Here is a 14,095-nt window from a genome sequence, read left to right as displayed (position 1 = left end):
CCCTCCTGATAGGTGTTTACCTTTCTCTGTAGCCAATCCTCCTCTGAGGGCTATTTAGGGTCTCTCCTATGGGTATCTCACCAGATAACGAATGCAAGACCTCACCAGAGTTCCTCTGCACTTCCCTCTTCAACTTCTGCCAAGGATCGACCGCTGACTGCTCCAGGACGCCTGCAGAACTGCAACAAAGTACAAGAAGACTTCCAGCAACCTTGTAACACCTCATCCTGCCGGCTTTCTCAACTGTTTCCTGGTGGTGCATGCTCTGAGGGCTGTCTGCCTTCACCCTGCACTGGAAGCCAAGAAGAAATCTCCTGTGGGTCGACGGAATCTTCCCCCTGCCAATGCAGGCACCAAACTTCTGCATCACCGGTCCTCTGGGTCCCCTCTCATCTTGACGAGTGTGGTCCCTGGAACAGAGGAGCTGGATTCAAGTGTCAACGACAGTCCAGTGGCCGTTCTGTCCAAATTCGGTGGTAAGTCCTTGCATCCCCACGCCAGACAGTAATCCTGTGTACTGCATGAACTGCAGCTGCTTGAGCTTCTGTGCACTTTTGCAAGACTTCCTTGGGGACAACCTAGCTCAGGCCCCCAGCACTGTGTCCTGCATTGCCCAACTCACTGAGTTGGACTCCGACTTCGTGGTACCCTCTTTTGTTGTGCTGAGTTGACCGTCATGCTCAGATCTTCTGAACGTCTGTTCAGGTGCTTCTGCAGGTGCTGCCTGCTTCTGCGTGGGCTCTCCGTGTTGCTGAGCGCCCCCTCTGTCTCCTCCTCCAAGGGGCGACCTCCTGGTCCTTCCTGGGCCCTGCCAGCACCCAAAATCCTCAACCGCGACTCTTGCAGCTAGCAAGGGTTGTTTGCAGTATTTCTGTGTGGAAACAACTCTGCATCCTCCAGCACGCTGTGGGACATATTCTGTCCAAAGGAGAAGTTCCTGCCACCTTCCATTGTTGCAGAATCTTTGGCTTCTTCCACCCAGGGGTAGCCCTTTTGCACCTTTATCCAGGGTTTAGTGGGCTCCTGCCCCCCCTGGACACTTGTGTGACTCTTGGACTTGGTCCCCTTCCTTTACAGGTCCTCAGGTGCAGGAATCCGTCTTCAGTGCTTTGCAGTCAGTTGTTGTCCTTGCAGAATCCTCTATCTCGACTTTACTGTCTTTCTGGGGTAGAAGGGTAATTTTACTCCTACTTTTCAGGGTCTTGAGTTGGGGTATCTTGGACACCCTTAGTGTTTTCTTATACTCCCAACGACCCTCTACACACTACACTAGGCCTGGGGTCCATTCGTGGTTCGCATTCCACTTTTGGAGTATATGTTTTTTGTTGCCCCTGGGCCTATTGTCTTCCATTGCATTCTATTGTGTCCTACAGTGTTTGCACTACTTTTCTAACTGTTTACTTATATGAGTTTGGTGTGTGTGTATATTTTGTGTATATTACTTACCTCCTAAGGGAGTATATCCTCTGAGAAACATTTGGCATATTGTCACTAAAATAAAGTACCTTTATTTTTAGCAACTCTGAGTATTGTGTTTTCTTATGATGTAGTGCTAAGTGGCATAAGTGGTATAGTAGGAGCTTTGCATGTCTCCTAGTTTAGCCTAAGCTGCTCTGCTATAGCTACCTCTATCAGCCTAAGCTGCTAGAACACTTCTAATCTACTAATAAGGGATCACTGGACCTGGCACAAGGTGTAAGTACCACAAGGTACCCACTATAAGCCAGGCCAGCCTCCTACAACAGCACCTCACACATCACCCACACAACATCATGGCACCTCAAAGACATCCCAGGTTTTCAGAGGAGGAGCTCAGGGCCATGGTGGAGTAAATCATCTGGGTAGAGCCACAGCTTTTCGGATCACAGGTGTAGCACACCTCCATTGCTAGGAAGATGGAGCTATTGCGGAAAATCGTCGACAGGGTCAACGCAGTGGTACAGCATCCAAGAACACGGGATGACATCAGGAAGAAGTGGAACGACTTATGCGGGAAGGTGCGTTCAGTGGTATCCAGACACCAGATTGCTGCACAGGGGACTGGCGGTGGACCCCCACCTCCTCTCCCACAACTAACAATATGGGAGGCGCAAGTCTTGGCAATACTGCATCCTGAGGGCCTCGCAGGAGTAGCAGGAGGACTGGACTCTGGTAAGTCATATCTTATTTTCCAAATCCCCCCACCCCACCTGCATGCCATCACATACCCCCACCCTCACCCCCATCACTCAAACACCTCATATATGTCCCACTATAACAACCCACACATCCCAATACGAAGGCCCTGCATGCAACACCCATGCATGGACCACCATCACCAAAGCATGTCCAGTATAGATACCCACACAGACCCCAAACCAACTATCACAAAAGGGCAAACACAATTATGCAAGCACAGGAGTAGAGGGTACCTCACCCACTGCACAAGATGGCACATACAGATAGTAAAATTATGCATTTCCACCCCAACAGGACCCATACCCAACGTCACCGGACAGGAGGTGCTAGGCATATCCGGTCCCCCCACAGAAGAGGCCCACAGTGATGACAGCAGCTCTGCACACCTGGATCAAGATGACCAGCCAGGCCCATCAGGGACCTATGGACAGTCAGTTCTCCTACCACTGTCACAAGCCACCACAGAACCTCCCCCCTCAGGAAACACCACCATAGCACCCACCCAGCGGGCCCATCCCTCTGTCCCCAGGACACGTCAATCAGCAGTGTGTCCACCACTACTGGGAACCCAGGCACACCCACCAACCCAAGAAAATCAGTGAGCTGGGGTCAGTGGCAGTGGGTACACGGTTCAGGGGACAGAGGCACCGGATAGCAGGGAAGCTGGGAGGACTGCTGTGCGACAGGGGGAGGACAGGCCCAGGGAACCTACTCTCCACGAGGCACTCTCCAACATCATGGGAGCATACCACCATTCCCAGGAGACCATGGGCACGGTACTGGCCAAGTTTCGGGAGACTCAGCGGCTGCAGGAGGAGCACTACCTTGGGATCCAGGTGGACTAGAAGTCCATTAACAACTCTCTGGGCACCATTGCAGGGGTGCTTGCAGACCTTGTCAACACCATGAGGGACATAGTGGCACACAAACGGGCCCCTGACACTAGCCTGGACGATGAACAGTCCTCCACCTTTGCAGGCGCTAGTGGACAGGAGGCACCTCCACAGGACCAACAGGCCAACAGCACCCTACCCCCTGCAGAAGGAGAACCATCCCGCAAACGGTCCCTGAGATCTAGGAACAAGACATAAAACATTGCCAAGACCCCCCCCCAGGAAATAAGACCCTCCTGAATGTCACCCGTCTGTCCCACTTTGTCACCCTGTCCACCTTAAACTTCCATTGCTCCCCTTCCTATGCCCCATTGGACAATGCACCTGTGAGACCAAGAGACTGAACTCTGCCATGGACATTCCTCCGCCACCACCCCAGCCCATTTCACACACCCCTCCACTTATTAGCACAGAAATAAATACCCTTGAATCACAAAACAATCTGGAGTCAGTCTGTGCTTTCACAAATGTGTAATTGCAACCTCTCTGAAATATAGCAATGTCAATGTACTTGTTCATATACCAATGTTACACAGTTGTAGGCCAGCAGTAAACATAGCAGAGGGAACAAAGTGGGACCCAGATCTGTGAAATTGAAAGCCAAAGTGACAAGTCAGGGTCCATACACAGAGGTAAAAAGGCAGATTTATGCTAGGTCCTACAATAGTATGAGATTTGGGAAGCAGTTCCATCCTCTTACCTGTGTCTCACTGGAAGTATTGAATGATGATGTTGTTACGGTTGTCTACATCTTCTTCTTCTGCCTCCTCTTCTTTACTGTCCACGGGCTCCACAGCTGCCACAAGACCACCATCAGGCCCATCCTCCTGCAGAAAAGGCACCTGGCATCGCAAAGCCAGGTTGTGCAACATACAGCATGCCACAATGATCTCGCACACCTTCTTCGTGAGTAGTATAGGGATCCACCTGTCAGATGGAGCCACAAAGGTGCGCCCTACTATCCTCCTAGTTCACCCATGTGCCTCATTGTAGCGTTCCTCTGCCCCTGTCCTGGAATTCCTCACTCGGGTCAGTAGCCATGATAGGTTGGGGTAACGAGAGTCATCTGCAAATATCAAGGGATAACTGTTAGACATCCTCCAAACATTAGGGAATCTCCCATACCCAGACAGCAAATGAAACTGTGTGGGGACTTTAGTCTCACATGGTGCCTCTTGAGTTGCCCCATCACATAAGGGATGCTGCTATTCCTCAAAATGTAAGCGTCATGCACTGAGCCAGGATACTTGGCATTCACATGGGAGATGTACTGGTCTGCTAAACGCACCATCTGCACATTCATTGAATGGTAGATTTTCTGGTTTCTGTACACCTGTTCATTCTTGTGTGGGGGGGGCAAATGCCACATGTGTCCCATCAATGGCACCAATGATGTTGTGGATATGTCCCAGGGCATAAAAGTCACCTTTTACTGTGGGCAGATCCTCCACCTGAGGGAAAACGATGTAGCTGCGCATGTGTTTCAGCAGGGCAGATAACACTCTGGACAACACTTTAGAGAACATTGGCTGTGACATCCCTGATGCCATGGCTACTGTTGTTTGAAAAGACCCACTTGCCAGGAAATGGAGCACTGACAGGACCTGCACTAGATGGGGTATTCCTGTGGGATGGCAGATAGCTGACATCAGGTCTGGCTCCGACTGGGCACACAGTTCCTGGATTGTTGCATGATCAATTCTGTAAGTGATAATGATGTGTCTGTCTTCCATTGTCGACAGGTCCACCAGGGGTCTGTACACCGGAGGATGCCACCATCTTATCACCTGCCCCAGTGGACGTGCCCTATGGAGGAGAACGGTGAGCAGAGGGTCATATACCACATAGATTTCACAAGGTTGTTTAGCACAATCGTAAAATTTTCTCTATGTGCCTCTGTCTGTCCGTATTCCTGGCCTAAATAGTTGTGACGCAGTTAGTTGGCCTGCCATGTGGCCCCCTGAAATGGCGGCTGTCTGACCTGTGAGGTGGGACAAGGGGAAATGAGGTAACTGCGCTGGTGTTGTGCAACGTCGCAGTAGGCGGTTGAAGACCGCTGTGCAATTCAGCATTGGTTATCATTGGGGCCTATGGGTTCCAGGAGCCAATGACGATGTACGCCAGTTGTGACGGTACGCACCACCACGGACGTGACTGCCATTTTCTATCTGTTCCCTCACTTGCTACCTGACCTTCAACAGGAGAGGACCTATACTGCAAGTGCTGCTGTGACCTGCGTCTGGAAGCTACAATGGCTACAGTGTCTGGGGAAAGGGCCCTTGCCTTCACTGTGGCGGAGTTGGAGAAACTGGTGGATGGGGTCCTGCCCCGTACACGCAACTGTATGGTCCTCCAGACAAACAGGTGAGTAAACTGTGTGCATGGTGGATGGCACATGATTGTATGGAGTGTTGTGGATGGAAGAGACCGGGGTGGGTGACAGGCCAGCATGTGAGGATGGTGTGTGTATGTATTTCTGGGCCATAGTGAGAGGTTTGTGGCCAATGTGTGAGAAGAAATGTACATGGGAGTAACATCCATTCTTACTTCACTTTTCCTCTAGGTCAGCGCCTACCAGAAGAAGGAGATTTGGCGTGCCATCGCCAAGGAAGTGCAGACCCTGGGGGTCAACCATAGAAGGAGCACCCACTGCCAGAAAAGATGGGAGGACCTGCACCGCTGGACCAAGAAGACTGCGGAGGCCCAGCTGTGGATGGCCTCCCAACGTAGAGGGGTGCCCGTTACACCATGACCCCTCTGATGTACCGGATCCTGGCAGAGGCATATCCTGAGTTGGATGGGCGCTTGAGGGCATCACAGCAGCCACAAGGGGGTGAGTACACTCTCATTCACCTGACTGCATGCTTGAAGAGGTGTCTAGGTGGGGGAGGTGGGCTGTGGGTTCCCCTGTGCCAAGGCAGACGCGCAAAGGTAGATCCATTGATTTGCAGCCTCATTCCCAGTCCAACCCCAAAGGTGGTATTTGCCCTCTACACCTAGTCAGGCTCCTAAGGGTTCCAGCTGTGCATGAAATGGTTCTCAACAGAGTCCCCCATGAGTATGTGCTGTTCCCCTGGCCTGTTAGTGCATGGCTTAGTGCATAGAGCTGCTCCCTGTGTGTTGTGTTCGCCAACGGTGGTGGTGTTGCTGGCATTAACCATGTGTCTCTTGTGTCTTCCCCCCCTTTTTGTTTTGTCACCCTGTCCTTGTGTGCATTAGCATCATCTGGTGGAAGACCAGTGCCACCAGAGCAGGAGGGAGCTGCAGCACACATAGGGGGTCATTCTGACCTCGGCGGTAAAAGGCCCTTACCGCCGGTCAGAAGTCCGCCATACTACCGCCGCGGCCGCGGTAGACCGCCACGGTCATTCTGACCACCAACTGTGAAACCGCCAAAAATCCGACATCCAAAGAAGGCCGCCACATCAGCGGGCCGCGGAAAACTGGAGATGACCAAACCTCCACCGTCACGCCAACACAAACACGCCCATGCCATTCTGACCCACGAATCCACGCGGCGGTCTTTCAACCGCGGTATTCCATTGGCGGTACACACCGCTGCGGTCAAAATACACACACATCTACAAAACACAGCCACATTGGACATTTTGAAATACGCACACCTGAGACACATACAAACAACGCTCCCACACATCCAATCAACTATAAAACACACACCCACATCACCCACAAACCCCCACTAGTTGGAAATCGGAGCAAAGGCGAGAGCGAGAGAGATAGAGATAGCGAGCACAGCATTAGAAAACCCCAACACACACAGGAACCCAACTCCATCACCCACACCACATCTACGCACACCTCACCACATATCACCACGCACATCACCACAAACACCACCCCACACCTCATCCACACCACCCCATGGCACCCCAAAGACACCCACGGTTTTCGGACCAAGAACTCCGGGTCATGGTGGAGGAAATCATGAGGGTTGAGCCCCAGCTCTTCGGCACACAGGTGCAGCACACCACCATAGCAAGGAAGGCTGAGCTATGGCAAAGGATCGTAGACAGGGTCAACGCTGTGGGACAGCATCCCAGAAATCGGGAAGATATCAGAAAGAGATGGAACGACCTACGGGGGAAGGTGCGCTCGATGATCTCCAGGCACAACATCGCTGTGCAGAAGACTGGCGGCGGACCCCCACCCACCCCACCCCAATTCACAGCATGGGAGCAAGAGGTGGTAAACATCCTGCATCCTGATGGCCTCGCTGGAGTACACGGAGGAATGGACTCTGGTAAGTCGAATCTCAACTACTTCACCCCCCCCAACCACCAGCATGCCAACCCCCCCCCCCAATATCACCCCCCAGCACATAACCTCCCTGCCAATGTCTCACCAGCACAACCCACCCTAAACAACACCAACCCCTGAATGCCAACACAAACCATAGACAGCCACCACCAAAGCATGACCATAGCACATACCCATACACCCCCCCAAACCCTCACAACACCTCCCACAAGGGAATGCCAGCACTGGGGGACAAGGGCACCCAAAATGCACGCCATGGCACACACAGAAACAATAACCATACTCCTTCACCCCTGCAGGGCCCGAACGCCAACACCCCGCCACGGAGGGTCCAGAGATGTCCATCCCACCCCCAGAACAGGCCCCCAGCGAGGACAGCAGCTCTGTCGACCTCGAACCTAACGACCAGCCCGGACCATCGGGGACCTCTGGACAGTCGGTTCCCCACACACAGACACAGGCCACAGCAGACCCAAACCCCTCTGGGAACACCAGCACAGCTCCCACCCAGCGGGCCCATGCCTCTGTCCCGCAGACGCGTCAATCAGCGGTGTGTCCGCCACTACAGGGCACCCAGGCTGACCCAACACCCCAACAACAAAAGGGACCTGGGGGCAGTGGTAGTGGGCACACCGTCCAGGGGACAGAGGCCCGGGGAAACAGGGCAACTGAGAGGGCTGCTGTGCGACAGGGGGGGGAGTACAGGCCCAGGGAACCAACTCTCCAAGAGGCCCTCACCACCATCATGGGAGCATACCATCACTCCCAGGAGACGATGGCGACAGTACTGGCCAGGTTCACCGAGATCCAGGCACAGCAGGAGGAACGGTACATGGGGTTCAGCAATGAACTCCGGGACATCGCTACCGCAATGGGGACCATAGTCCAGGCCCTCAACCGGATAGAAACCACATTGCGGGAGCATGTGGCACCGCAAAGGGCCCCTGTCACTAGCCAGGAACAGCCTACCACCTCCGCCGGCGCTAGTGGTCAGTAGGCCCCCACAGAACGACGGGCCACCAGAACCCCACATCCTGCTGAAGAACAACCACCCCGCAAGAGGAACCTGAGATCTCAAAGGAAGACAGAGTAGGATGCCAAGACCCCCACCAGTCTAATAACCCCCCGGATGTCATTCCACTGTCCCACAGTGTCACCCTGTCCAACCCTGAACTGCCCCTGCTCCATCCTTCCACAGCCATATGAACAATGCACCTGTGCGACCGAGAACTGGACTCTGCCATGGACATAACTCCACCCTCACCCTTCACCGTTTTAATCTCATGTACCAAAATATAGCACTAAAAATAAATCACTCATTGCACATAAATCATTCTGGAGTCAGCCTGTATTATTTACTAATGTATAACACATTACTTATCAATAATGTTCTGTTATTTATGTGTGGACAACATACCGATGTCAATAAGCATTAGTCCATGGGCTAACCAAGCAGAAGTCACGCAGTGGGTCATACAGCACTGAAAAGGGAAGGGAAAAGTAAACTTCAGTTTAAAAGAACTGGGGGGAAATACACAAAGTAAAGATGCAGGGGGCATTCAGTAAATGGTAAATGGCGTGGGTGATTCCTACCTGTGTGCTACTGAAAATACTGATGGATAACTCTGTCCCTGTTGTCTGGGTCGTCCTCTTCGTCTTCCTCCTCTTCACTCTCCGCAGGCTCCACAGCTGCTTCAACACCACCATCTGGACCATCCTCCTGCAGGAAGGGCACCTGACGTCGCAATGCCAGATTGTGAAGCATGCAGCAGGCCACGATGATCTGGCACACCTTCTTTGGTGAGTACATCAGGGATCCCCCTGTCATATGTAGGCACCTAAACCTGGCCTTCAGGAGGCCAAAGGTTCTTTCAATGACCCTCCTAGTTCAACCATGGGCCTCATTGTACCGTTCCTCTGCCCTGGTCCGGGGATTCCTCACTGGGATCAATAGCCAAGGCAGGTTGGGGTAACCAGAGTCACCAATTAGCCACACACGTTGTCTCTGTAGCTGTTCCATCACATAAGGGATGCTGCTATTTCGCATCACATACGCGTCATGCACTGACCCAGGGAACATGGCATTCACATGGGAGATGTACTGGTCAGCCAAACAGACCACCTGAACGTTCATCGAATGGTAACTTTTCCTGTTTCTGTACACCTGCTCATCGTCTTTTGGGGGTAGTAAAGCCACATGGGTCCCATCAATGGCACCAATTATGTTGGGAATATGTCCAAGGGCATAAAAATCACTCTTCACAGTGGCCAAATCGACCTCCTCAGGGAATACAATGTAGCGCTGCATGTGTTTCGTCAGGGCAGACAACACTCTAGACAAGATCTTTGAAAACATAGGCTGAGACATTCCAGATGACATGGCCACTGTTGTCTGGAATGAGCCACTTGCCAGAAAATGGAGGACTGACAGAACCTGCACTAGAGGGGGAATTCCTGTGGGTTGGCGGATGGGGGACATCAGGGCTGGCTCCAGCTGGGCACACAGTTCATGTATAGTGGCTCGGTCAAGTCGGTATCGTAGTATGATGTGGCGTTCTTCCATTGTCGACAGGTCCACCAGCGGGCGGTACACGCGAGGATTCATCCTTCTCCTCGCAAGTCCCAGCGGACGGTGCCTAGGAAGGACAACATGGAGCACAGAGTCAAGCAAGTCACAGGTACGTTCACCACTGCATGCACAGTACACGAAAAGGTATGGATGGCTATGTTTGGATGTGTGGCAATGCAAGGCCTAGGCCTGTGTGACGCAGTTGAAATTAAGCCATGTGGGCCCTTGAAATGGCGGCTGCCTGACCGGTGAAGTGGGACAATGAGATGTGAGGTCAATGCGCAGGCGTGGCACACCGTGGCGGTAGGCGGTCGAAGACCGCTATACGAACCCGCATTGGTTAACATTGAACCCTATGAGATTCAGGAGCCATTTTCTATCTGCCTAATCACTCGATACCTGATCATCCACAGGAGAGGACCTATACTGCAAGTGCTGCTGTGACCTCGGTCTGGAAGTGACAATGGCTGCTGCGACTGGGGAAAGGGCCCCTGCCTTCACGTCTGAAGAGTTGGAGAAACTAGTGGACGGGGTCCTCCCCCAGTATGCGCTACTCTACGGTCCTCCAGACCAACAGGTGAGTACACTGAGTGCACATTGAATGGGTTATGCCTGTGTGGAGTGGGGTGGATGTAAGTTGTTGGGGTGGGGAGAAAATGAGGACTGCAACGCACGACAGATGAGAGAATGGGCCACATGGCAAGGTTAGGGAGGGGGGGGCATGTACTCCAAACATGCCGAAACTTCACGTGTTCTCTTTCCCACCCTGTACATGTCTAACAGGTGAGCGCCCATCAGAAAATCGACATTTGGCGTGCCATCGCCAAGGAAGTCCGGGCCCTGGGGGTCTACACCAGACGGGGCACCCACTGCCGCAAGAGGTGGGAGGACATCCGCCGCGGAACCCGAAAGACCGCCGAGTCACTGCTGGGGATGGCCTCCCGACCTAGGAGGGGTGCCAGTCATACCCTGACCCCCCTGATGTCCCGGATCCTGGCGGTGGCCTACCCTGATTTGGATGGGCGCTTGAGGACATCACAACAGACACAAGGGGGTGAGTACCTGCACATTCTGCTATCCTTAAGCGCAGTTGAGGCGTCTGGGTGGGGGAGGAGGGCCGTGGGTGACACTAGGCCAGGGCGCTTTCTGTAGTGTAGTCCCCTCCCTTAGACATGGCCCTGTGCCCCCGCCCCCCACCTCTGTAGGGTGCCAAGTACAGCTATCCATGGTCCTGCATCACCCATGTGCGCGTCTGTTGTCCCTAGACCTGTTGGCCTAGTCAGAAGTACTGAGTAGTGTACCCCAGTTTCGCGGCTTAGTGCATGAGGCACCTGTGTCTGTCCTCTCCGCCCACGGTATTGACAAGGCATACACTCAACTTTGTTTTATTTCTCCCCCCACCCTTATTCTTTGTCTTCTTGTGCATTAGCATCATCAGGCGGAGGAGAATTGGCGTCGGAGCACGAGGGAGCTGCAAGTCACAATGCCCCGGTGGGCACTGGAACAGACACCGAGGGCACCAGTGATCCGGAGGGCGAGAGGAGCACCACAACGGGGACCGGTGAAGACACCAGTGACACGGACACGTCCTCGTTTGGGAGCTCCCTAGCGGTGGCGGCAACATCCGGGCCACCCGCCTCCACAGGTACAGCCGCCACCCAGCGCTCCAGCTCCGCCCTGAAAGCAGCCCCTCAGCCTTCGCTCCGTGGCCGCTCGCCCAGGAAGGCGGGCGTCTCCTTCGCCCCAGGCACCTCAGCCCCTGCCCCAGTTACCCCTGCTGCCCTCAGTGCGGAGCTCATTGACCTCGTGAGGACGCTGATTGTTGGGCAGACTACCCTTTTGAATGCCATCCAGGGGGTGGAAAGGGAGGTGCATCGGAGCAATGCCTACCTGGAGGGCATTCATTCGGGTCAGGCTGCCCTTCAACGATCGTTCACTGCTCTGGCCTCAGCAATGACGGCAGCCATTGTCCCTGTCTCCAGCCTCCCTGTTCTAACTGCCTCCACCCTTTCTCTGTCTCCTGTCCCTCAGCCTATCCCATCCACACCATCAGACCAGCCTGCACACACCTCAACACCCAAGGCCAGATCATCCAGACACAAGCACCACAGGACACACAAGCATTCACCCCAGCAACACCCAGATGCAGACATTCCAACAGTCACTACCACCTCTGTGTCCCCCTCCTCCTCGTCTCCCTCCTCCCTCCCTGTGACGTCTACACTCACACCTGCATGCACACCACCATCAGCCAGTGCTTCCATCACCAGCACACCCTCCACTACAGTCCTCACACGTGCAGTCACCACCCCCACTGCCATCTACACGTCCCCTGTGTCCTCTCCCACTGTGTCTGTCACCCCCTCTTCCAAGACACATAAACGCAGGCAGACACCCAAACAACAGCCAACCACCTAACGACAGCCTACGCCTCAGTCACCTGCACCCAAAGACAGCACACCTGACTCTCCTACAACCACATCCTCTTCCTCCACTTCCATCACCACTACTCCTACCCTTTACCTTGGTCCTAAGAAATATTACCTCTCTAATCTTAACCTCTTTCCCTCCCCTGACCCACCCCCTCCATCGGTTAAGAGTCCCAAGAGCACCTCAGCCACCACCAGCCCAGCTTCGAGTGTCCAAGTGGTGCATGGCTTCTGGAGTCCACCCTTTGGCGGCAGTGACACTTCACTGAGCAGCAAGGGGACATCCACCCCACCCCCAGGCAAGAGGACACGTAAACTAAAGGGCCGCCGTGAGAGGACTGAGACGGCTGCCCCCAAGGAGCCAACAATGGCCACTTCACCTGCCACAACAGCCAGGGGAGGCAAGGGCCCGAGAGCCCCATCTAAGGAGCGAAAGGGCAGCAGGGCGGAGAGGTCATCCATCAGGAGCGCGGAGCATGAGGGCCCCGCAAGCCCCATCCCGCCTGCAAGGGACGACAGCAAAGGGCCCAGGACTCCGTCCCCGAAGGGGCCTGCCACTGCACAGTCGGAGGGCGAGTGAGCAGGGTGTCCAGCCCAGGTCTGGCTCCCTAGACTTCCTGGATGAGCACCGCTGAAGAGGGCCCCGCCGTGAAGACAGGCACCGCTGAAGAGGGCCCCGCCGTGATGACAGGCACCGCTGAACAGGGCCCCGCCGTGAAGACAGGCACCGCTGAAGAGGGCCCGCCGTGATGACAGGCACCGCTGAACAGGGCCCGCCGTGAAGACAGGCACCGCTGAAGAGGGCCCCGCCGTGAAGACAGGCACCGCTGAAGAGGGCCCCGCCGTGCAGAAGAGCACCGCTGAAGAGGGCCCCGCCGTGCTGAAGAGCACCGCTGAAGAGGGCCCCGTAGTGAAGACAGGCACCGCTGAACAGGGCCCCGCCGTGAAGACAGGCACCGCTGAAGAAGGCCCTGCCGTCTCATGCACCGCTCCGCTGGGCCCCGCCGTCTCAAGCACCGCTCCGCTGGGCCCTTCCTGTCAAGCACCGCTCCGCTGGGCCCTTCCTGTCAAGCACCGCTCCGCTGGGCCCCGCCGTCTCAAGCACCGCTCCGCTGGGCCCTTCCTGTCAAGCACCGCTCCGCTGGGCCCCGCCGTCTCAAGCACCGCTCCGCTGGGCCCTTCCTGTCAAGCACCGCTCCGCTGGGCCCCGCCGTCTCAAGCACCGCTCCGCTGGGCCCTTCCTGTCATGCACCGCTCCGCTGGGCCCTTCCTGTCAAGCACCGCTCCGCTGGGCCCTTCCTGTCAAGCACCGCTCCGCTGGGCCCCGCCGTCTCAAGCACCGTTCCGCTGGGCCCTTCCTGTCATGCACCGCTCCGCTGGGCCCTTCCTGTCAAGCACCGCTCCGCTGGGCCCCACCGTCTCAAGCACCGCTCCGCTGGGCCCCGCCGTCTCAAGCAGCGCTCCGCTGGGCCCTTCCTGTCAAGCACCGCTCCGCTGGGCCCCGCCGTCTCAAGCACCGCTCCGCTGGGCCCTTCCTGTCAAGCACCGCTCCGCTGGGCCCCGCCGTCTCAAGCACCGCTCCGCTGGGCCCTTCCTGTCATGCACCGCTCCGCTGGGCCCTTCCTGTCAAGCACCGCTCCGCTGGGCCCTTCCTGTCAAGCACCGCTCCGCTGGGCCCCGCCGTCTCAAGCACCGCTCCGCTGCGCCCTTCCTGTCAAGCACCGCTCCGCTGGGCCCAGCCGTCTCAA

Source organism: Pleurodeles waltl, chromosome 4_1, assembly GCF_031143425.1.
Source record: "Pleurodeles waltl isolate 20211129_DDA chromosome 4_1, aPleWal1.hap1.20221129, whole genome shotgun sequence".
Taxonomy (NCBI): domain Eukaryota; kingdom Metazoa; phylum Chordata; class Amphibia; order Caudata; family Salamandridae; genus Pleurodeles; species Pleurodeles waltl.
Note: the sequence above shows the minus strand (reverse complement) of the source record.